The following is a 24,170-nucleotide window of genomic DNA, read 5'->3' as shown; positions in this document are numbered from 1 at the left end:
AAATCAGGACTTTGTGGTATAGCTACCAAAAAATATGAAGGATAACAGAACTTCCAAGTTTCCTTCTGTGTCAAGAAAAACTTGCTGTTATGAACTCCGTATGTATTTAAAGGGGATACTAGGGAAAGACAAATACAACTTTTAGGTAAAATAGAAGGTTTTGTTTGCTTTTTTGGAGATAGGGTCCCATGTAGCCCAGGCTAGCCTCAAACTCTTTAACTACCCAAGGATGGCCTTGCAACTCTAGATTCCCCCCTGGTTCTTCCTTTCTAAGCTGGGATTCTAAATGTGTATAACCAAACCTGGATAAAAGTGTCATTAGCTAATTTTGTTCTCTACTCTATTGAGTAATTATTTTGTAACCAAACATGTACTCATAAAATACCAGAGTTTTAAAAAGATAAGCCTGGGCATAGAAAACAAACTTGACCTTTGATATAATCTTGCATTTCACTTTAAGTCCTAGAGTCAGTGTTCACTAAGGTCTTGATGTGACAACAGCATTGGCCTGGCACCCGTGGTGCTGTTAGGGAGTTCTTCTCTGACGTCACCAGCTGTGGTTTTGATCTATGACTGCCATTGCTGGCAGTGCTAAGTTGCGTAGGCCAGAGGTCAGCATCGGCTGTCATTCTTCAGCACTCTCTACCTCAGGTTTGGAGGCAAGGTCTCTGATTCTCCTGGGACTCCAAGTAGTCTAAGCTAGCTAGCTAGGGATCTGTGTACTTCCTAGCACCTATGACAAGAGCATGCTGCCATGCCCACCTTCCAACCAGGTGTTAGGAATGGGATGCAGGTTCTTACGCTTGGATGGCAGGTACCACCAGCTGGTCCATCTCCCTAGCCCTACTGACACCAGGCTTACAAAACTGTCTTAACGACTAAATGAAATCAGCTACATAAATCACTAAGGTAAGGGTTGGAGAGATGACAGCTGGATGGGAAAGAACACTGGCTGCTCTTCCAGGAGATCCTGGTTAAATTTTCAGCAGCTGTGTGGCAGCTCGTGACTTATCGGTAACCTCAGTTCCAACTCCTTCTTCTGTTTTGGTCTCCATGGCTATCAGGCACGTTAAGTGGCACACATACATAATTCAGGCAAAACACCCATAAACGTTAAGAAAGAATCCTTAGGGCACACCACACCATGGCATCTCAGGGTAACTTCCCCGGTGTAGTGAAGTCCTCTTAGCTTTGAGAGTCACTTTGGAGAAATTTATCACCAGATCATGAGAAGTCTAGGCTTGGGATGGCTACATGTCCTGCTGGCCATGCCTTAGAGAGGAGCGGCCAGACTGGAGCTGTGCGTATCTTTGCTGAAGGTTACTAGAATCTAGAGAGTTAAGACTCTGCAGCGAGTCTCTGGTGTGAACAGTCCAAGTGCCAGGGCAGTGTTAGGTCCTCTAAGGACCTTGGCTCCTCTTACAGTGTGTAACTCAGTCTCCCTTTCTCTTGTAGTACTCCCGTGTGGCTGCAGAAGCCTTCCCACCCAGCACATTCAGGTAAGAGATTTTTCCTGCATGACAGATGGTGTGCAGTCAGTCACTCCAGGCTGTGCCTTGTGTTTGCTTAGGCTATCCCAGTGTCTCAGGCAAACCTCTTCTCTTTCTTCCTCTCCTCTTCACAGCTATTTATTTTGGGTGTCTTTTAAATATTTTTTTTCTACCATAATAGCTTACTTTTATATATTTATATGTGTATTTTTTTCTGTCATAGTAGCTTTACTTTTATGTATTCATGTGTACCTTATGGTAATTTAAAACATGCATCATTTAAATTAACTCTCATTGAGTCCTAATTTTAAGCTAAAGGTTACCTCTGAGGAAGCAGGCCATGTTGCTTTACCTTCGCTAATTCTAACTACAGCGCTTTGGATTTTTTTTTTTTTTTCTCCATATGAGTCCCTTAAAGATGAGAACCTTTCTTTTTTCTTTTTCTTTTTTTCTCCTTGTAAATGTAAGTAATATTTCTTCTGCCCAGTGTAGTAGCAGTTGTCGCTAAGCCCTTCCTATATATAGTAAGCAGCCAGTGTTCAGTTGTCCAAACACAGCCAGGGAGTTAAATCCCAAGCACCAAATGATCAGCAGCCATCACATCACAGGTGAGCATGCAAATGTTAATTGGAAAATGGAGATAATTAGACCCATCCCTGGCTAGTGTCTCAGGGATTCTGGCTTTAGGCTGTTGTAACATGCCTTCCAGATGATTCTCAAGATGGTGTAGTCAAGCAAACCACTGGTATACAGATGTTAAATGTTAAATGTCTGCTCAGCCTACTTTGCACTCGCCATTGTATTTAACATGACGGCACATTGTGAAGCGCTTCACATTCATAAGATGGTGTGTTGTGTATCATGTGGGTTGCTCCAGCCTTCCATTGCCTTCTATCATCCATACTAAGCCAGCTTCAGTCTCCGGGTGCAGAAGGATAAACTTAGCCTGCTTCTGTGTTATGAAGTGTATCTAGGAGCTAGGGACACAGTTGGTGACCATAATCTTCTGGGACAGAAAAGACAATGAATTTTTTTTTTTTAAGAAGATGTATTTATTTTTATGTACATTGATGTTTTGCCTGCCTACATACTTGTGTGATGGTGCCAGATCCCCTGGAACAGAAGTTATAAAGACAGTTGCAAGCTGTCATGTGGTGTTGGGACTTGAATCCCGGATCCTCTGGAATAGCAGCTAGTGCTCTTAACCGCTGAGATTTCTCTCCAGCCCAAGACAATAGAATTAAATATCTGTGAGGATTCAATAAAGAGACATGCTTCTTTAAGGGTGTATTTTCAGAGTTGGGTTTCTGAGCTGCTGACTGGATGTCTGAGTCACTTGTTTGACTCCAGGAGATTTGCGATTTTATTGGGGGTGCTGGGGCAGGGTTTAACGGCCCTCCAAGTGCGGTCATGTCGTGTGAGTAAATGCTCTGAGAACTTCACTTCTTCAGCCCTGAGCGACCTGTTCTGAAGTCCACTCCTGTGGTGTCTCTGGGTTTGTTTGTTGCTTTGGTTTAGCAGGTGTCCACTCTGCTGTGATATCTAGGTATGGAGTGTCTAGGTATGTGAAATTTTGATCGTGGTTTCCTAGTTGTCTGTAGGTGACATGGCTAGACGGTGCATTTCTGCAGCATGCCCGTGACATTCCCTGTCACCTCTGTCCTTTTCTGATTGTAAGTGGACTCAGCTCCAGGAAAGGGCCTCTCAGAGACTGACACTGCTTTTTGCAGTGCGAAGTGTTTTCGGTTTTTTTGAGACCATCAAGGGGGCCAGAGCTTTCCTTGCGATCTCCAGAATTGTGGAAAGGAAAAGTTGAGCTCTGTTGGCTGATGGAGTGTTGAAATGGTCTATGGGAAGAGGAAATGGAGACAAGTCCTTGGCAGGGTTTATCACCTGTCTCTCCCACCCCGAGCTTCTGGCAAGCATGATTAGAAATTGACTCGTCTCCTCCAAGATTGCTGGCTAGCTTGCTGCTTGCCGCCTCTCCGTAGTTAATTCACCATCTCTCACACATGTTATCCCCAAATCACAGAACTCATTAGAAATAAACAGCATGAATTTGGTCAGTCACATTTTCAGGATTAGCCAGATGTAAATCTGAGTTGCAGTTGGGAGGTTTTCCTGCGTGTCATTTAAAAATAAATAGACCTCTAGTCTTGAGTAGAAACAGATTTAAAAAAAAAAAAGACTTTGTGGAAAACACATTTTATTTTTCCAGTTTAAAAAGAAATGGGTCGGAGGTAACTTTTTTCTCTTTTTTTCTTTGACATCAATGCTTGGTTTAAGTCATGTCCTTTTCATCTCCCTGCTGCTTGCGTTTGGGGTAGACACAAAGAGCCAGTTTCACCTCCCAAGATGAGAAAGTTTAATCAGTTCAGGAAATTATTTGTAACTGAACGCAGAGGTCTGAAGTCTGACTGGCGTCCACCTGGTGGGACAGGCTGTTCACCTCAGCTACTCTGTAGGTTGAAACAGGAGGGTCTCAAGTTCAAGGTTTAAGCAGGCAATAGAGTGAATTAGTTCAACACCAGCCTGGATAACTTAACAAGACTCTGTCTCAAATACAAAGTCAAAAGATGGCTGGGGAGGTAGCTCAATGGTCCATCCTTGCCTTGCCTGGGCAATGGCCTGGGTTCTAGCCCCTGCTTTGCAAACAAAATCTCCCTGTGTGGTCTCCAGCAACTATTTCCTTCTGGGGAAATAAACATACATTTGTGTATTTCTCAAAGCACTTTGTGGAAAATCCTTACCATACAAGAGGTTATGTAGGTTGTATTGACCTTGACTGTGTTTGATTTTCTTGCCCTCTAAACACATTTTTCACAAAGAGAAACTGGAAGGATTTTTTTCCCACGTGATTACAATATATGATTTATGTGATTAGAAAATTTCTGTTTTCTGTTGATATGCAAATTTCCTGCCAGCAGTCCTGAATATCACGTGCCACCTGTTTCTAATTCCACAAAACCTGTAATCAGAACAAATGCAAAAAAAAACAAAAAAAAACAAAAAAAACCCCCAAAACCAACAACAACAACAAAACCCCACTGTATTGGCCATATTGGTTAGGAGTCTGGAAGATAATTCACATCTATGAAACCTTTTTATTTTTCGTGTGGGTCATTGTAATCAGGTCTGGATGCAAATGTCAAGGGCTGACCTGATAGCATATAGGGATGATGTTAAAGATGAGGCAGACGCTCCCTTCGGCTGCTTGGGATCATTTTGGCACCTAGAACCTCCAAATTTGAGTTACTACTCTCTCTCTCTCTCTCTCTCTCTCTCTCTCTCTCTCACACACACACACACACACACACACACACACGCACACACACGCACACACACACACATTTTAAACAAAAATGGTTATTTATAGCCTGTCATAGGAAAAATGTCACCTTAATCAAAACCAGCAAAAATGCTGGTCCCCTGAGTATCGTCTTTCATGAAACCATTCATCTCCCATTCCAATTCGAACTTCAGTGGGATTTTCAGTGTGCAGTCCTAGGGTTTTTGAGAAGCAAAGATAATTTGCCTCGTTAGCTTTTATTTAGTGTTCAAAAGAAATAACTGGTCAGCTCTGGCAACAGTCCCAGTCCTCTGAATTCTCGCTGTGGAGATGCGCGATTGAAGGTGTGAGGGGTGTGAGCTTGATGTAGCATCTCACCTCTGCTTCCTGGGAGCTTGCTGCTGGAAAGAGACTATAAAATGCCAGTAAATGTGGCTGCAGGGAAGGACAAAGAGAAGGAGAAATAGTTCTGTCCTTATTCCTGTCATGTCTTGTCAGTAAAGCTTGAGAAGCAGCCGCTGAAGTGGGCGAGCCAGACCGGCTGGGCCCCTATGATCTAATCGAGTGTTTTCACTGGAGGCTAGTGATGCTAGCTCTAAGTGGGATAAATCTTCCTGAAATTTATTAGGCCTTGTCTTGACAGTGAAGATTATGGATGGCTCAGGTTCCATTTGGAGACTGTGGCATGCATGTGCTAGACCCTGGAATTTTTCCTGTTGCTTTTCTTCTGAACATCACAGGTACCAATAGAGCACAGGTGCCCTGTGACTGGGGCCTGGCTCCCATCTCAGTCAGCTGGAGTGCTTTTCCCACTAATTGGTAGTTAGCATGTGCAATGCTTTCTCCTGAAATGAGGGAACAGGAAGCTTGTATCCTTCCATCCTCCTTCCTTGCACTCCATTTGTCTCCCCCTCCTCTTCCTCTTTCTCATGTCCCCCTCCCCTTCCTCTCTTCCCTCTTTTCCTTCCGTTCTTTGAAAGATGAGAAGGAAGTCGATTTTCGTCCCTGATTTCTTAGCATTTTTCTTCCTGCTCAGAATTATCTAGCTGATTTATAAAAACAAAACGTTATCTGTTGGTCACTCTGTGTGGGGGAGACAGTGTGCTAGTACCATTGTGCAGGGCACAGGACAACTCCTGGGAACCAGCTCTCTCCTTCCAGCATGTGGCTTTCTGGGATCGAACTCCAATCATCAGAGTTGGCGGCAAGCTCCTTTACCTGCTGAGTTATCTTTCTGGCCCCTTGATATGGTTTCTGTAGTTCAAGGTCACCGATAGCTACTTGTTCCTTCTTTTTCTTTGTACAACTTGCAGGGGCCAAGACAGTAATTTTGTTGTTGTGGTGGTTGTTTGGCACAGTCTTGTGTACTCATGACTTGAATTCCTGATCCTCCTGCCTCCGCCACACAAATGCTGCTGAGATTCTGAGTGAGCAGTGCTAAGCTGGGACGGTTTAGTTTTATCCTTAGGTGGTAACAAGCCTAACCTAAAGCATGCTACTTGTGGGTTGTGCCTTACTGGCCTTACGTTTGCTCGCAGTGTAGTGCAGCCCTCCCTACTGCCCATGCACAGAACAGCTTCATCTTCCTAACCCAAAACCACATGTAGGAAGCACTGACTTTACTCCCACCCCCTACCTGCCCCTGACAACCCGTTCTCCTTAAGACGCCCTTGAGTTTGTCCATCCCCATCAGTCTTGTGTGCTTGGTGTCTTTCTGTCAGCATGGTATCCTTCCCTGTGAAGCACATACCCCAGTTTGTCCTTCCACTCATCCAGGCATGGACACGTGCTCCTCCTACCTTTTAACTTTGTGAATAATGCTTTAATGAACATGTGCCCATAGCCCCTCCCTAGTTTTGACCTGCTTATCTATAAAAATGTCACTTTCCAATTATTTGATGGTCTTTGTGGTAGCTTGAATGAGAACGGCCCCTGTAGGTTTGTATGTTTGAATGCTTGGTCCCTGGTTAGTAGGAATGTTTGGGAAGGATTAGGAGGTGTGGCCTTGTTGGAGGAAGTGAGTCATTGGGGACTTTGACATGCCAGGCCCAGTCTTGCTCTCTCTGCTTCTAACGTTCATATCAGGATGTAAGCTCTTGCTGCGGCTCTAGCCCCATGCTCCCTGCCTGCTGCCATGCTCCCTTCCATGATAGTCATGGACTAACCCTTGGAAACTGTAAGCTCTCAATAAACTCTTCCATAAGTTGCCTTGATCATGGTGTCTCTTCACAGGAGTAGAAAAGTAGCTAAGACTCTCTTTGATGCTGAGTTAATGTATTAAAAGTATTAATTTTATAATCAGTTTTTATTTAAATGACAGTGTCCAGCATAGATTGTGAATGCTTGCCAAGCCTTTGCAGACAGGTAAACACATGACGATAAAGATGTTTTGAGAAGCCGTGTGGATAAAGGAAATCACTCGCTCTGCAGAAGACCCATAGAAAAACCCGTGTGCAAAATTCCCATATGTAAGGAATGTTGTTGCATGATACTCAGAGTAATTAAACTATAAAGTGATTTGCAGAATTTACATCTAGTGTGGGGCTGGGGAGCTGGCTCACAGGGTAAAGTATGTACTGTGCAAGTTTGGGACCTGAGCTCAGACCTGTGGCAGCCATATGAAAAAAACTCAGGAAGGTGGCATGTATCTGCAGTGCTACCACTGGAGGGTAGAGACAGGAGAGAAATTGCAGCCCACTGGCCAGCTAACCTGTTTGAAACTGACCTCCAGGTTCAGTGAGAGACTGTGTCATTAAAAAAGTAAGGTCAGAGCAACAGAGGACACCAGACGCGAACCTCTGGCCTCCACGTACATTGAGGTACACTCACCACCTTCTCCCCCACCGCTAGAGATCACCTTCTTTGTTAGATAAAAATCCTGCTGAGCAGTGATGTGCCCTCTAAGCCTAGTCTCTTGGAAAGAAGAGTGATCACTCGCCCTGGGAGCATACCCAAAGCATGCCAGATTCATAGTCTCTGTGTTTTTAATCTGTCTTCTAGAATATCCTGGATGATGTGATTCCTTTAGAATGCTCAGGCATAACAAGTTGGAGAGCATCTTCTTGTAGCCAGCTGATGTTGTTGTGTGCCATGGGTGTTACTGTCCGCTGCCATAGAAGCGGTGTGGGGGAGATGTTGGGTACTGTGCAAGCCTTAGTGAGTGCAGTAAGTCAGGGAATCCTTGTGACCTCTCCATGGATTTGATGGCACTCTGACTTCTTTTTACAAATGATACGAGTGAGACAGAGAGAGGTTAACTTGTCTCAGGACTGTGGAATTGGCCAGGCAGGCACTTGACCCCAAGTCTCTGAGTTCAGACCATGTGTCCTTTGACTGGTGTGTCGTTGTGACCTGGTGCATTACTGTTCATCTTGTGGATAAACAGTGTGGACAGCATTCTCTAGAAGACAAATTATCTGTGATGGAAAGAAGAGCTTTTAAGGTCACTTCTCTGCATCTCTCCAAGTAGCTGTGCTATTCCTGGTGGTCACAAAGTGGCTTAGCAGTTTGCCACCTAGGATGACAGTTTCTTATGGACACAGCGCCCTTCCTGTCACCTTTAAAGGTGAACACAGTTCACAGAGAAGGGGATTTACCAAACCATGGTTAGTGTGTTAGGCTTTTGTTTATGTGTTTGTTTACTTTTGGGAGAGGTATTGTTACTTTTTAACAAGTTTACATTTTTTAAATATGAAAAAAATTGCTAGAACTAAGCTAAGTAAGATTTGGCAGTCATATCACTTATGCCCATTTCTAGTTGAGGAATATTCTTTTAAAAATTTTAAAACATTTTCTAATTTTATTTCAGCTTTATTGAAGAGGATTGGCAAATAAAATTTTATATAATTCAAAATATTTCATGTGAAGTTTTGACAGACATTACGTAGTGGCCACTACAATCAAATTAATTAGCCCATCCCTCACCATGGCTAGTTACCGTTTTTGTATGTGTGGAAAGCAGGTTGTGGGCACTGATGGAACACTTTTAAGTAAACAGGATAGCATAATGAACTGTGGTCATGGTGCGGTGTGTATGATCAATGTTGGGACCTTTAGGCCATCGAAGGGACACCTACCATTTCCTCTTACCATTATTTTACTCTTTAATTCAAGAGTTTGAGCTTCTTTTGACATTACATATGTAACAGAGCTCGTACTAGGCAGGTTTTCCTGTGTCTGTCTGTCTTTTACCTGTCATCATGTTTTCTAGGCTCATGCCGATCATCATAGATGGTGAGGTTTCCTTTTATCTAGCTGAATGTGACTCCATGGTTTGGTGTGTGTGTGTGTGTGTGTGTGTGTGTGTGTGTGTGTGTGTGTGTGTGTGTAACTCATATTGCCACAGTGGTTTTGGTTTTTTCGAGACAAGGTTTCTCTGTGTCACCTTGGCTGTCCTGGAACTCACTCTGTAGACCATGCTGGCCTCGAACTCAGAAATCTGCCTGCCTCTGCCTCCCAAGTGCTGGGATTAAAGGCGTGTTCCACCACCGCCCAGCTGCCACAGTGTTTTGAAGACATCACTGGTTGCTGCCTCTTAGCCTTTTGACAACAACTTTCTAAATACAGGGTCTACTGTAGCATAGGCTGTCTCCAAGCTCACTCTGTAGCTTGAAGCCTTTTGGTGTGCTACAACTCCAGTTACTTGGGTTGGGTTTTATACATGTTTAATGTTTTTATTTACAAAACCTCTGCCTAGCTGGGCAGTGGTGGCATATCTTAGCACTTGGGAGGCAGAGGTAGGTGGTTTTCTGAGTTCCAGGTCAGCCTGGTCTACAGAGTGAGTTCCAGGACAGCCAGGGCTATATAGAGAAACCCTGTCCCCCAAAAAACCCCAAACCAAACCAAAACAGAAAAAAAAACCAACCAAACCTCTGCCTAGATTGATTCTGCTGAGCCTTTTCTTTGCTTCTTCTTATAATTTTATAAGTTGAGGGCCACATTAAAGATTTTAATCTATTTCGAGTTAATCTACCTATGTTCCAAGCTAAAACTCCGGTCTCATCCGTGCGGCTCGCCAGTTTTCCCTGGTACCCTTGTTGAGGAGTAGACCTTCTCCCTTTGTGCATTCTTTCCCTTCCTGGATGCATGGATGACGATACCAATAGCCAGGATGTTCCTTCTGTTCCAGTGACTAATATATCTGTTTCTGTGCTACCACCAACCAGTACCAAGGACTCAACTTTACAGTATCATGTGGAACTGGGAAAGGGGGTTATTTTTAACCTAAGTAATTAAGAGTCTGAAAACCACTTACAGCCACTTCTGTATAAAACCATAGAAGGTCCATTTTAATATTTCTAGTCTTTTTAAGAGAAGGTTTTAACTCCCAAGAATGCTCTTAATGGACTTTAAAGATTTCATTGCAACTGATGACCACGGAACGGTAGTTAAAGTTAAAAATCACAGCTAGCTGCCGTGATTTTTTTTTCTCCTTTTTTTTCAATGTGCATTGGTGTTTTGCCTCTATGTGTGTCTGTATGAGGGTATTGGTCTTCTGGAACTGGAGTTACAGACAGTTGTTGGGGTTTGAACCTGGGTCCTCTGGAAGAGCAGCTGGTGCTCTAAACAGGTGAGCTATCTCTCCAGCTCTACGTGCTGGGATGTATACCAAAGAATATGCACAGACAAGTGTAAGACCGAGGGCTGGAGAGATGGCTCAACGATTAAGGGCACTGACTGCTCTTCAGAAGGTCCTGAGTTCAAATCCTAGCAACCATATGGTGGCTTGCAACCATATGGTGGCTTACAACCATCTGTAATGAGATCTAATGCCCTCTTCTGGTGTGCCTGAAGACAGCTACAGTGTACTCATATAAATAAAAATAAATCTTAAAAAAAAAAGTATAAGACCGAGACCAAGTTGCCAATAGTAACTTTGTTTAAAAATGATATTTGCAGAAAACCTGGTAAGTGAGGCACAGGTATTGTATTCTGAGCCTACCTATGTTTGCTTGAGAAGTGCTGTGGTTGTAGGCCTCCACTGTCAGAATTAGCTTAAGGAATTTATGTATATGGGTGGGTTTTTTTTTGTGTGTGTATGAATGCATGTCATTATAACGTGTGTATATCCAGTGCCTTCAGAGGGCCTGAGAGGGTGTCAGATCCCCAGGAACTGGAATTTCAGGTAGTTGTGTGCTGCCATATAAACTCTGAGAATCAAACCTGGGTCCTCTAAATTGCTAACCCTTTCTCCAGCCCTTCTCCCTTTATTGGTTTTCTTAGATTTATTTTACTTCATGTCTATGAGTGTTTTGCTTGCATGCATGCCTGTACATCATATTTGTGCCTGATGACCACAGAGGTCAGAAGAAAAGCATCTAATCCCCCAACATGGACTTATGGATGGGTTTGAGTCACCATGTGTGTGCTGGATCCTCTGCAAGAAACAAATGTTCTTAACCACTGAACCATCTCTCTAGCCTTCTCTAGCTTCTTAATAATGCCTTCTTGAAACACAAGATTACACAACAAAGTGGATTGTTATGGCGTGTAATCCAAACACTTGGGAGGCTGAGGCAAAAGGGTAACGGTGAGTTAGAGGCCAGCCTGGGCCACACACAGAGACTGTGTCTTAAAAACAAAGCAACAAAACACAAAGTCAAATCAAACAGAGCCAAAAGGAGTTTTCCAAACATGAGCTCTTCTCTGTGAATAAATGATAATTATTATTTTCCTTCAGAGACTCAGCATATTTAGAAGTACTTATGACCATAAATGTAGCTTCTCCAAAACATAGAGTTTGGTTTGATAGAGTTTCTGGTTCCTAGGAGATGTAGTGGGAGTCTGTGGCACTCAGGGAAGAAATGTAATATTTACTGAGCGTCTAGTATGCCATTTCATTTGGGCTTCCAAGCTACAGGCAGAATGGTACATAATAATGAGAAATTTAGGGTTCAGTTTACAATGAAGATTTCATCCTAGTGGTGGCTTCATCCCAAAGGCTCATGGGAAGTGAGTAACACTTTTGGAGGTGTGTCCTTGTGGGAGGAAGTGTGTCACTGGGGGCAGGCTTTGAGGTTTTAGATGCTTAAACCAGGCCCACTGCCTCTCTTCCTGCTGCCTATAGATCCGGATGGAGAAGGCTACTTCTCCATAGCCAAGTTTGCCTGCATGTAGCCATGCTTCCCACCATGATGACAATGTTCTAAACCTCCTAACTGTAAGCCAGCCACCATTGAATGAGAAACCCTGGCTGAAGACAGCAGCTTTCTCCCCTGCTACTCCACAGTTAAAGCTTTCCTTCAGTCACCTGAGAACCCAGCCCACTCTTGGCACGCTCTTTTGTTTATAGAAGCTTCAGTCTGCATTCTGACAGGTGGCAAACATGGTCATAACTATCCCCTGATCTGCGGTAGGAATCAAATGGAGAAAAGTGTAAACTCGGAGCAGTGTCTGATCCATGCAGATGATTAATCAGCAGTTGTTGTTTTACTTAAACTGGGGTCTTTCATGCACTTCCTACTTCCAATATGAAAATATTAAGTAAAATAATAATTTTGTAAGATAATACGTAACCAGGAACTGTGAGTTGGCCATTTTTTTTAATTCTTCACATTCTGACTAGGTATTCTGACTTCTAGGCATGCTTGTCTGCCTTCCCTAGAATGTGGTGTTCTGGGCTCTTCTTTACCTGACTCTAGGGTGGGATGGATCATGTTCCCTTGGGAACATGAAAGTTTCAGGGGCTAGGCTCCATACAGAAGTGTATGCCATGTTCTAAAGGGCATCACGTTTTATATCTTAACAATTTGGTTCACATAAGCAGAGTGACTGTAAGGCAGACACAAACCTCTGAGGAAACCATGTGTGTTGTTCATATTCACTGCACATATGTCCTCTCTCTCTGTCCTTTTGGAAAATCATGACGTGGAAATGCTTGCCTTGTAAATCCAGAAAGCATTTCAAGCCCCTCCTTGGACTGGAGCTGTCGTTGAGGTCCCAGAAATGGAAGCTTTTATTTTGATTGTTATGCAGGAACCATCTTTTCTAAGAAAACCCTAGAGAGGGCCTCACTGCACCCTGAGCCCCTCAATTGTGTTTCCCCCCACCCCCTCTTGAACTTCCTATATAAGCAGGACATTCACCATGTCTTCAGGACATCCATGGGCTTTGGCCTATGAAAACTCTGGAAGAGAGAGAAATGAACGGGTTGATTCCATGAATGGCATTTCAGGATCATCCTGAAGAGTCTGCATTTGAGGCACTAAACTCCAAAATATTTGCTGACAGGTATTATTCTACTTCCAATAAACTGTCTTTCTGATCACATAGTATTGTGTTTTGCATCCAGAAACACATCTTTTTCCCCTTTAGTGTAGAGGATTTGGCACCAGTCTTAGGCTGGCGGAGGTGTTACTATCTGTCATTAGTGATGACTGATGGAGATTCCTTAGGTAGAAGATGCTGCCAGGTCCTTGGGATTCTGTCTTATCTGGAGTTTGGCTTCTTAGTTTCATATTCCAGTTATGAGTAACCCCCTTTCATGCTAGCAGCCATAATCACATTACAGGGACTTAAAACCTGTCATTTCTCAGCTGTATTTTTTTTTTTAAAAACAGGGTAAGCATTTTTATTGAATATAAGATTGCTTTTCTTATTTAGTTTTTCAATGCTTTAACAGGGTTGGAAAGATTGCTCAGTGATTAAGAAGAGCACTTATTGCTCTTGCAGAAGACCAACGTTTGGCTCCCAGTACCTACATGGTGGCTCACAACCATCCATAACTCCAGTTCCAGGGGAATCTTATATACCCTCTTTTGTTCTTCTGAGGCACCAGGCAAGCCCATGGGGCATATATGTACAAGCAGACGAAACAGTCATGCACATACATAAATTTTAAACCCCCCAAATGGCAGAGGCAGGTAGATCTTTGTTGAGTTGAAGCCTGCCTGGTCTACAAAGTGAATCCAGGACAACTAGGGCCATTACACAGAGAAACCCTGTCTTCAAAAACAAAAAGCCAACCAACCAACCAACCAACCAACCAAACAAACAAACAAACAAACAAAACCCCCCAAAACAAGACACCGTGAGAGCTATCACACACTGATGGTAGGATTTTTGTTCTCATTTTGGTGTGTGCTTGTGTTCATGTATGAATGTGCCTGTGGAAGACAACCTTAGGTGTCATTCCCCAGCTGCTATTTCTCCTTGGGTTTTTTGTTTGTTTGGTTTTTGGATTATTTTGTTTTTGTTTTTGTTTTTGTTTTTGTTTTTTTTTGAGACAGGGTTTCTCTGTGTAGCCCTGGCTGTTCTGGAACTCACTCTGTAGACCAGGCTGGCCTCAAACTCAGCAATCCACCTGCCTCTGCCTCCCAAATGCCGGGATTAAAGGTGTGGGCTATCATTGCCTGGCTGGCTGTAGTTTTTAAGAAGGAACATCACAATTTGTGTTTTTTGAAATTCATACTGGAGACAGTCCTTCTTCAAAGCTTTGTACTAGGCATGCCCTGTAATGATGTCAATGTTTGGTTTCTTCCCTTCAAAACTAAGGTAGTCGAGGGCAGGGGCCTATTCTTTGCAAAGCTACACATGAACAAGCTGTCGAATCATGTTGAACGTTGTGTCTCTATTTGCCTTTCTTTCCCAAAGCATTTTGGAGATGTGCTGTGCATAAAACCTTTGAGGTCTTTGGATAGATCCTTCATTAGGTCCCTCTCTGTTCAGTGCTAAATATTTAATAGGCTCTGTACATGTTGGCTGAATATATGATATTGTGCATTGATGAATTATATGTTTATTGTAGTTTGTATTTATAGGATTCTGTATTGGTTTCTATAAGTGGTTTTGTATGGAAGAGTAAATCTGCATTTTACAGTAGCAGAATAATAACATTCAAAGCAAATTTTCAGATTGGTGGCAAATATTGTTACAACAATTTTGCTATACATTTATTCTTTTTAAGTTTTTTTCTTTAAACTTACATGTGTAAATGTTTTGCCTGGATATATGTGTATATACCACATATGTGCCCAGAGTCTGTGGAGGTCAGAAGAGAGCATCGAATCTCCTGCAACTGGAATTTATGGATGTTTGTAAGCTACCATGCAGGTGTGCTGGGCATCAAATCTACAAGAGCAACAAGTATTTGAGTGACTGAGTCAACTCTTCAGTCTAGTGCCAATAATTGTTAAGAGAGATGAATTAGAAGTATTATTCACTTGTACTTTATGAATTTGGTTGTGTAGATAGATGTGTTAGCCATTTCTGTGTAAGTGTAGCAAATATCTGAGATAATTAAAAAAGGGAAGGTTTATTGTGGCTGCGGTTGTAAAGGTGCTAGTTCATGATTTGGCGGACTCACTGCTTTTGTGCAGTAAGTACTGGAGTCATAGAAGGCAGGGCCTGGCGCAGTACTCTGTTCACCGCGAACTCTTGAAAGGAAAAGGGGAAGAAGCAGGAGGGGCCCATGATTCCCTTATGGTGCATGGTTGCCTGTGACCTAAGGGACCACCCACAGGGCTCCTCTTCCCAAGAGCCCATAGCACCTCCTAGTACTGACACTCTAGAAAGTCAATGCCTAACCCTTGGGCTAAACCTTAGCAATGACCATTTTTGGAAAATTCAACCGTGTGACAGCTGAGTGATTCTACGTCCATCCAAAGACCCAGAGATACTGTCAGTGTTGTTGGTTTGCTTGCTTGTGGTTATTTCTACTGCAAGTTCTCAGGGCTCATTGAGATACATACCCTCTTCCCCGTTTATATTCATTCTTTCTCTCTCCCTCTCTCCACCCCCTAACCCCCACTTGCTATATATCTCAGGAACTTGATACAATCCTCCTGCCTCTTCCTTTCCAATGTTGGGATTACAGGCGTGTACTCCTGTGCCTGGCCATCAGCTTTAGATTCTAGTTTGTTTGTGAGCAAACACTTCATATGAAGTTTACAAATGTGACTTCCTTGCTGTAAATAATTATGTATACAGTAGTGATGGATATAGGGAATCAATAAGCAGGCCCACGGGAGGGACTGGGAAGAACTCAGGTAGCTGCTGGCCCTTCAGGGCCGTTACTGTAAATCTACTTCCTGTTTCCCACACCTTGACTAACTTCTGCCATCAAAATTAAAGCAGAGGTTGATTAGGTTCTGTCTGGGACTGGTCCTCTTCACGGAGTCATTGGCTCAGCTGTTGAAGCCCCCGCCTAGACCTTAGAGTAGAGGTCTGTCAGGTCTTCTATTTAAATTCTTGTTTGTCCTACCCTCCTATTGTGCTTTACTGGTACTACAAATGAAGAAGGAAGATAAGAAGAAAAACTATATTATTCTGTTTAGAGCGCATCACTACTTTGGAATTCTGAGTTGTCATTATTGGATCTTAACAACTTCTAGCTTGAGGAAAATCGGTGTGCCTGAGCATTGTACACAGAGAGGGAGATGCAGTGTGATCCGAGTTGTGTGTAGCAAGGGCACACACCATCTATTCGAGACTGTGTTTTTTGAGAAATACCATTTTTGCTGCCAACAATTGCTATATATTATATATTTTTACTAGGCCAAATCATAAAGGACCATCTTTTCGTATCTCATATGCCTCTTGAAACAATTTGACTTTTTTTTTTTTTTTTTTTTTTTTTTTTTTTTTTTTTTGACTTAATGGACGTCAGTGAGTTAGGCTATATGAGATCTATATTTGGAGGTACAGGGTGACCTGGGGTTGGCTATGTGCCAGCTCATGTTGTGTGTGTGTGTGTGTGTGTGTGTGTGTGTGTGTGTGTGTGTGTGGTGTAGGTGATTATATTCATGTGCCTATGTGCCTGGGGTCAGAGGTCAATGTAATGTTTTTGTTAGTTGCTTCCCACCTTTTCTTTCTTGAGACAGGATTTTCCATGGGAGCAAAAACTCACGAGTTGAGCCAGGCTAGCTGGTTAGGGAGCCCTAGGGTCCACCCACCTTCCTCTCCCCAGCTCTTGGGTTTCTGGAGTGCACAGCTGTGCCTGTCTTTCATGTGGGTGTTGGAGGACCCCATAATTGCCCTTGTTCAGCAAGGACTTTATGGACTGAGCCATCTCCCCAAGCCTGATTTTTTTTTTATTTATTTTTTAATCATTAACAGATCTATGATATAATAATTTTCATTCTTTGGTTACTGTTCAATCACTTAAGAAAGATTTGAGAGTTTTTAAAAGAAAGATTAATTTTCATGCACAGTCACTATGTATAAACGCCTGTGCTTATACCAGACCCTTTCACACCAAGAGTTCATTGCTTATTGATTTGCACAGTATTAAAGCCAGGCTATGAAAGAGTCAGTTTACTCGTATGAACTAGAAAACCCTAAAGAACTTTAAAAAGAGAGAAGGAACAAAAAAGCCACCTGGGGCCCGAGGAGCATTTTGGGGTTTACTGATGCTCTGGTTGGCAGGCTGTCTGGGCAGCTGGATCTAGGTTGCACCCTGTATTTTCTCTTTCCATTTGGACAGACATGGAGGTGTTGAGTCTGTAATCTGGACCTTATGAGAGCCAAGTCCCTGTTACGGAGTTCTGTTTTGCACGCGGTTGTCCTGATTTTCCCTCTTCTCTGCTTGCCCACTAGAAGGGGAAAAAAGTGATCAGAGGTGCTGCTGGGTGGAGTCCGCTTTGATTGCAATGCCCCAGGGATTATTTCTAGGTTAACAAATTAGAGCTTTAGGGCTGACTGAGCCGCTTGGTCTTGGTGGGTGCAGCCGCTCTTTCGTGCGTTCTCATGTTCCTGCCCTCCCTTCCCACTCCAGAAAAGAGACTGAACTCCGAGCCTTTGACTGAGGGAAGGCCGGGTTTGAGGAGCCCAGGGACTGTTGACCACAGCGGCGGAGAGGAAGGCCAGCATATTCTTGGAAGGTGTGGGATGAGAAATGTACTCCCTTCCTTCGCGGCCTTTGCAGTCATGCCTGGTGTGCCTCAGAGCAAGGATCCATGGGCTGGAGGGTGGAGCATGGGGAGGGCTAAGATTGGGGAGAGGAGGTGAAACTCTCCTGGGAGCTGGAGACCAGGAATAGACATCCAAAGGAGCTGGGACAAACCCTCTGGCTGCCCTCCTGAGGTTCAGGGGTGGATCAGAAGGGACCTTGGTCAGTTGTGTAGGAGGGTCAGAGCCAGGGAGGCAGTAGCCTGAGCCTTGGAGGAATAAGATCTCGCTGGCTGCCTCTTCCTCCTCTCTGCTGGGGTCGCTGAAGCCAGTGCAGGAAGTGGGAGGGTTTCTGTTAGAGTTTATTGAAAAAACAGCTGCCTGGCTCCATTTCCCTCCCCCACAACGGCCCATCCTCTCTGTGGCTCAGGATAGAACTATGCTGTAAACTTTGGCAGGAATCAAGCATGCAGATACTTTCTCAAACAGCAACTTTTTCTTTCTCTCCCCCCTCTTTCCCCCACCCCCCCTTTGGCATAGTCGTTGGTTTGAGGCTGGGGAGAGAAACAGAAAGACTAAATAAAATGTGATACAGTGATTCTAGAAATGATTTGATCTGGTCCAGTAACGGGCCAGAGTTCACCGATTGGACCTGAAGGAACCAAGTGAGAGTAAGGTAGGGAGCCAGTTGTTGAAAGTGGTGAGCAGATGCCAGAACTTGAAGGCCTGCTTGCTCTTTTCCGTTACTGTCATCATGTGTTGGACAGAATCCACTCTAGGAAAACACTGTCAAGGCTGTAAGTTTGTGACTTAGTTTTTGAACAAGAATTCTTAGGAGGTTGAAGGGGACAAGGAAATCGCTAAGGGCCAGGACACCACTGGGCAGAAGTATGTGTGTGTGTGTGTGTGTGTGTGTGTGTGTGTGTGTGTGTGTTGATTAGGACCCGCAGATGGTAAGCAGCAGCTGTTTTATGGTGTGAACTGTTTGCTCAAAAGATTTCCAGAAGCTAATTCTCCGTGGATGTTGGTTTGCCAAGTGACTGTTTCCTTTATTCTTGTTTCCCCGACCTATTTGTGTGTGTGTGTGTGTGTGTGTGTGTGTGTGTGTGTGTGTGTGTGCAACAACCTTAGCTATGACCTTGAGGCTCTAGGAGCTGCTGGCTGGGCCTGAGGCTGTAAGTTCTGGGAGGGTTGCTGCACCAGGAGCCTCCTGGCTCAGGTTCATTAAAGACCTGGCGGTAAGGGCAGATATGAAGGCAAAGGATGCAGAGGGATGGGTTTCCCCTGTCTTGTCTGAGCTCATAAAGCGTGTGCCTGGCTCCCCCTCCGCTCTGGCTTTACTGTGAACTCTTGCTCTTGCGTTCACCCTTCCCCTTTGCCTTCTATTAAACCTGAACTCTGTTTCTTCCTCCACTTAAGATGAGAGAATATATTTTTTTCAGGGACAATTATGAGTAGTGAGTTAAGATGTCTCTAAAATTCACTAATGGTAGAGGCCTTAGGGCATGGTTAACCAGTTCTGTTACCCACTTCAATATTTTCTTTCTGTTAATACCCCATTTGTGGCTTGTATTTGCTTGAAAAGCATCCTTAGCTGTGTCGTAGAAAGCGAAGTAGCTCTTACTCTCTTGCATGAAAGTGTGAGTCTGGGGCCTTGCAGTGGTAGATTTTAAAAGGCCAATTAATACCATTTCCTTGTTTTTGGTTTTGGAGAACCCAGGTCCTTGTGTGTGCTAAACACAGGCTTTTCCAGCTCCGGCCTGCATTACTTATTAATGGGTCATTAGTAATAGAGGTTACTTATTGTTGTTATTGTTTTGTGTGTGTCTATGTGTGTGTGTTATATGGTGTATGCACACATATGGGTTCATGTGTATTCAAGTGCACATACAGGCCAGAGACTGATTGTTATTGGTACCTTCCTCTGTTATAGTCTTTAATTATTATTACTTTTTTAGATTTAACATTCATTTTTATTTATTTTATATTATGTATACATGTGTATGTCTGGGTATGAGTTGGTACATTTAAGTGCAGTGCCCACCGAGGCCAGAGATGTCAGATTCCCTGGAGTGGTAGTTAGGCACTTATGCACTACCAGACACAGGTGCTGGGAACAAACTCACTCTCTGCAGGAACACTGCATGCTCTCAGCCACAGGGCAGTCTCTTCACTCTTTAGTCCCCTCCACTTTATTTTTGAGGTATTGGTTCTGAACATGGAATAGTGAACCGGAGCTCATTACTTCAGCAAGACTAGCTGGGCAGTAGGCTCTAGGAATCCTCCTGTCTCCTTCTCCCTGCCACTAGAATTCCAGAGGCCTGTCACCATGCCTGGCTTTTTCTTGTGAGTTGGGATAGAACTCAGGTCTTCATGTTAGCACAGAAAGCACTTAACCGGCTGAGCTCTCTCTCTCTCCAGACCAATAGTTGTCACTTCCGTGATAATTTCATATCACACTGCATTTTAGCAGTGCATTTTGTGGGTACCTTAAATGATGCACTTATGGCCAAGCATCGTGGCATGTACCGGTCATCCTAACACTTTCACAGTAGAGGCACGAGGATCAGGAGTCCAAGGCCAGCCTTAGCTACATTATACAGACTTTGAGGCCAGCTCAGGCTAGATAAGACCTCCCTCCCCCACACCCCCCAGGAAAAAAAACACTAAATAAACACATTGAAACAAGGCAGAGCAAACTTGTTTCTAATTTATTGATGCGCACATGAAATCTCTATGTAAAAAGCACGTTGAATGTAAAAGGTCAACATTTCTATCTTCTATCAACAGAGAGCGTTATGGAAGTGAAAGTCTATGAGAAAATGTTAAACACTGAGACCTTGCTTTCCTTTGTAGGCAGCATTTTAAATTTAGATTGGAAAGCATAATTGAAAATGGGAGCCTGCCTGTGCAACATTATCTCTGCAAAGCATGTACGTTTATGTGAACCTGACTATTATCAGTAGCTGAATGCAGGGCACGGACACATGCAAGTGTTTTCTTTTCTTGCCCCCTCTCCTCAGCTTTTCCATAGTGAGTAAACACCTTTTTTCCCCTCCTTTTTAACATGTAACCTTTATTAAAATAGATTGAGCTAGTAAGGGAATGACTGTCTAGTGTGCTTTACTTTCTGACATGGTTCAGATGAGTGTGAGAATTCCAGTGGCTGGAAAGTGGCTCCTCTAGAGGACTAGAGTTTGGCTCTAGCACCAAGCCAGGCAGCCTGCCTGTAAGTGGCCAGAGATCTTGCTCCAGGGGACCCAACAACCTCTTTTGTCCTCTGTGGTATATGGTATATACCACACATATATGGTATGTAGACACGGAGATACACGCACACAAACACACACACGACATGCATATACAGACACAGGCACATATACGGGCATGATCTGCATACAGAAACACACACATATGCAGCATGTACACATAGACACAGATTCAGATGCATAGGCATAGACACACACAGAACACACACACAACAAATCTTAAAAAGACTTTTAAGCCAGGCAAGTGGTGGCACATGCCTTTAATCCCAGCACTTGGGAGGCAGAGGCAGGTGGATTTTTGAGTTTGAGGCCAGCCTGGTCTACAGAGTGAGTTCCAGGACAGCCAGGGCTACACAGAGAAACCCTGTCTCAAAAAATGACAACAACATCGAAAAACAAGAGACAAACAAACAAACAGCAACAATAACGAAAAAGACTTAAATCTTTAGGAATTACTCTTTTAAGTTTGTTCGTGTCTGGAAGACTTTCAGTGTTCTAGGAAATTCTTTTTAGAGATTTATTTATTATTATAAATAAGTACACTGCAGCTGTCTTAAGATGCATTAGAAGAGGGCGTTAGATCTTATTATGGGTGGTTGTGAGCCACCATGTGGTTGCTGGGATTTGAACTTAGGACTTTTGGAAGAGCAGTTGGTGCTCTTACCTGCTGTGCCACCTTACCAGCCCCTATTTCTTCTTTAATGTGGTGAATCCTACCCCTGTTTTTAGTTTTCTTTGAGACAGGATTTTTATGTAGCTCAGACTGGCCCTGAACTCCCCATGTATCTGAGGCTGACCTTGAACTCCCGACCCTCCTGCATCCACTTCATATGGTGTACCACCATACCCAGCAACTAGATTTAGTTTTGTTCATAATGACATTGATGTTCTTACTCTGCCATCCAGGCTACCCTGGAACTGAGCATGTAGCCCAGGTTGGCCTTGGATTCATGACATTTCTGTTTTTGCCTCCCAAGTAAAGGCTAACAGATACGATCTACCAGCTCGCCCCTCCCTTTCACTCTGAATACTTATTTCCATCTTTGGCTGAAATGCTCAGCTTCTCTTTTTCTTGGATTTGGAGGAGGTTCCCTTTCCTCGACTCCCATTACTCTTCTGCTTTCTTGTCCTCCATCTCCTTCAGTTGTCCACTGCCAAGTATCCAATTTTCACTGCCCAGGAGACCATCCGTGACACTTCCTTGGAGATGACTCATCACCAGAAAGCAGAGGTCCCTTTAAAGTTAAGTGCTTCTTGTGGGCCCTGTAAATGCAACCAGGCAGGAGCAATTTCAGTTTTCAACCACATGCTTTTTTAATTGTTCAGAGATGTCTATAAAATATACTATGGCAAATTAAAATCGCTTATGAACTATTTTTTTTACCCAAAAAAAAAATGTGCTACCTAGAAAGCAGCTTTGTCTTGAACATGCCATGCAGTTGCAGTTGCTGGCTCAAGCCTTCGCTGTCTGGGATGATCAAGCTGTACGTGACATATGGTGCAGAGGTACCTGTTCCTTCTGCATCTTCATCACGAGAGCATCTGAGCTAGAAGGTGTACCATCCATGTGGTGGATTGATGGCACAAAGCCCGTGCCATTGATGTGTTTAACTTCACATCTGTCTCTCCATTTTCCACCTAAGGAAATGGCACAGAAGGGATGTGAGTACATACTCCCTTTCTTCTTCTCATTAACTGGGAACATACCTAGAGTAGGGCTTAGACACTGCATGGAAATCTCGGCTCCATCTCCTCCTCCTCCCTGTGTCTATCTGGTGTAGGCATGTGGGTGTGTAGGTCAGAGGTTATGTCTTACTCGATTGCTCTCATTTTTTTGAGACTGAACCTGGCATTTACTAACCAGATAGATTGGCATGGCAGTGAGCTCTCACGATTCCCTTGTCTTCCCAGTACTTGGATCACAGCCATGAGCCAGCCAAGCCTAAACTTTTTTTTTCTTTTTTTCTGAGACAGGGTTTCGCTGTCCTGGAACTCACTCTGTAGACCAGGCTGGCCTCGAACTCAGAAATCTGCCTGCCTCTGCCTCCAAAGTGCTGGGATTAAAGGTGTGCACCACCACCACCCAACCCAGGCCTAATTTTTTTATTTTTGAATTTTTCTTCTTCTTTTCTTTTCTTTCTTTAAAATGTGGGTATTGGTGTTCCAAACTCATATCCTCATATGTGCATACCTTGTGAACACTTTACCCACTGAGCTGTCTCCCCCATCTTCTCTCCTTTTATCTCCTCACTATTATCCCAATTCCCAAAGGTTACAGGGAAAGAAGTCTCCGGAACATCATGCTTCATTTAGTGATTATAGTGGGAGGTAGTGTTGAGTGTGTATGTTTGCATGGTGCAGGGGAATGATCCTCTCTTTTCAATGTGATTAATATTAATAAATATGCTACCTGAAAATATTATAAGTCAAATGTGACCCACTAGACATCCCTGTTCAGCCACACAGCACACGGTAGGGCTTCCTTTCTTGATAACAACACCACCTGGGAGCGAAACCTCACTGCCAGTCCCTGTTGTGGAAGGAGACCATGCTACATGTCACTAACCCAAGAAAAGACCCAAGCTTGGAGCGCAGTTTCTACTAAATGCCTTTCCCTTTTATGTCATCCTGGAGTTGAAAGCTGTGAAGTTGAACCACATTTTATTTCTTGTCTGTATTTACCCTTCTCTCCCATCTTTCTTGAAACCTCTGTTCTTTCAAGGACCAGTGTCAGGCAGTTTATAGGATTATCAACTACTCTCATTTTGAACAATGCCTATAAGATTCAAGCTTTGTAACAGAGGCCATCACCAATTGACTTTTAAGGATCAGTTAAACCCAAAGAATTCCCTAGTGGGGGCATCTGTGCTATCCTGGGCTGAATATCAACATTCTGTGTAGGGCCTTAGGTATTTATTGTACATATGAGAGAATTTAAGAAGTGCCACGTTTTTAGCAGAGTGAGTGGCATCGCCGACTGTGCTGTTGGTATTGGCCTGGAGTGGCTGGTTTGGGAAGTGGGCTCTGGCTCATCTAGTAGGTGAGCTGTGGTATATAAACACAATGCAGTGTTTTATAGTGCTTTGCATGTGTGGACTATAACACTCTCTAAATGGAATGGAATGTCAGGGGGCAGAAGGAATGTTGAGATCCTCAGGAGCTTTCTTCTACTATCATTGATATTCTTGTGAAGAATTGAAATCTAGGTTTCTTGGGAGAGGGTTGTGGAGAATGTGAGACTGCTGAGACTCAATCCAACCAACCTTCATTTCTGCCCTCTCCCTCCCTCCCTCCCTC

At 43.6% G+C, this 24,170-nt stretch overlaps 1 protein-coding gene across 14 annotated transcripts in view; it reads left to right on the top strand.

Moving 5' to 3' along the window:
* Nucleotides 1-24,170, top strand: part of LOC116082704 (protein TMA23-like) — a 414,563-nt gene that overhangs the window by 106,714 nt on the left and 283,679 nt on the right. For 12 of the 14 annotated variants that reach the window (XM_031359601.1, XM_031359600.1, XM_031359589.1 and 9 more), the window contains one exon: nucleotides 1,456-1,499. The exons of 1 other annotated variant lie outside the window; for it this stretch is intronic. The gene's annotated coding sequence lies outside the window, so the exon portion shown is untranslated. Of the gene's footprint in view, nucleotides 1-1,455; nucleotides 1,500-18,131; nucleotides 18,281-24,170 lie in introns of those variants that run through there. One more of the 14 variants, XM_031359599.1, reaches the window with a different exon arrangement.

The sequence above is a fragment of the Mastomys coucha genome, unplaced genomic scaffold, assembly GCF_008632895.1.
Source record: "Mastomys coucha isolate ucsf_1 unplaced genomic scaffold, UCSF_Mcou_1 pScaffold7, whole genome shotgun sequence".
In the NCBI taxonomy this organism is placed as follows: Eukaryota; Metazoa; Chordata; class Mammalia; order Rodentia; family Muridae; genus Mastomys; species Mastomys coucha.
This window is presented reverse-complemented; position numbering and strand designations above follow the sequence as displayed.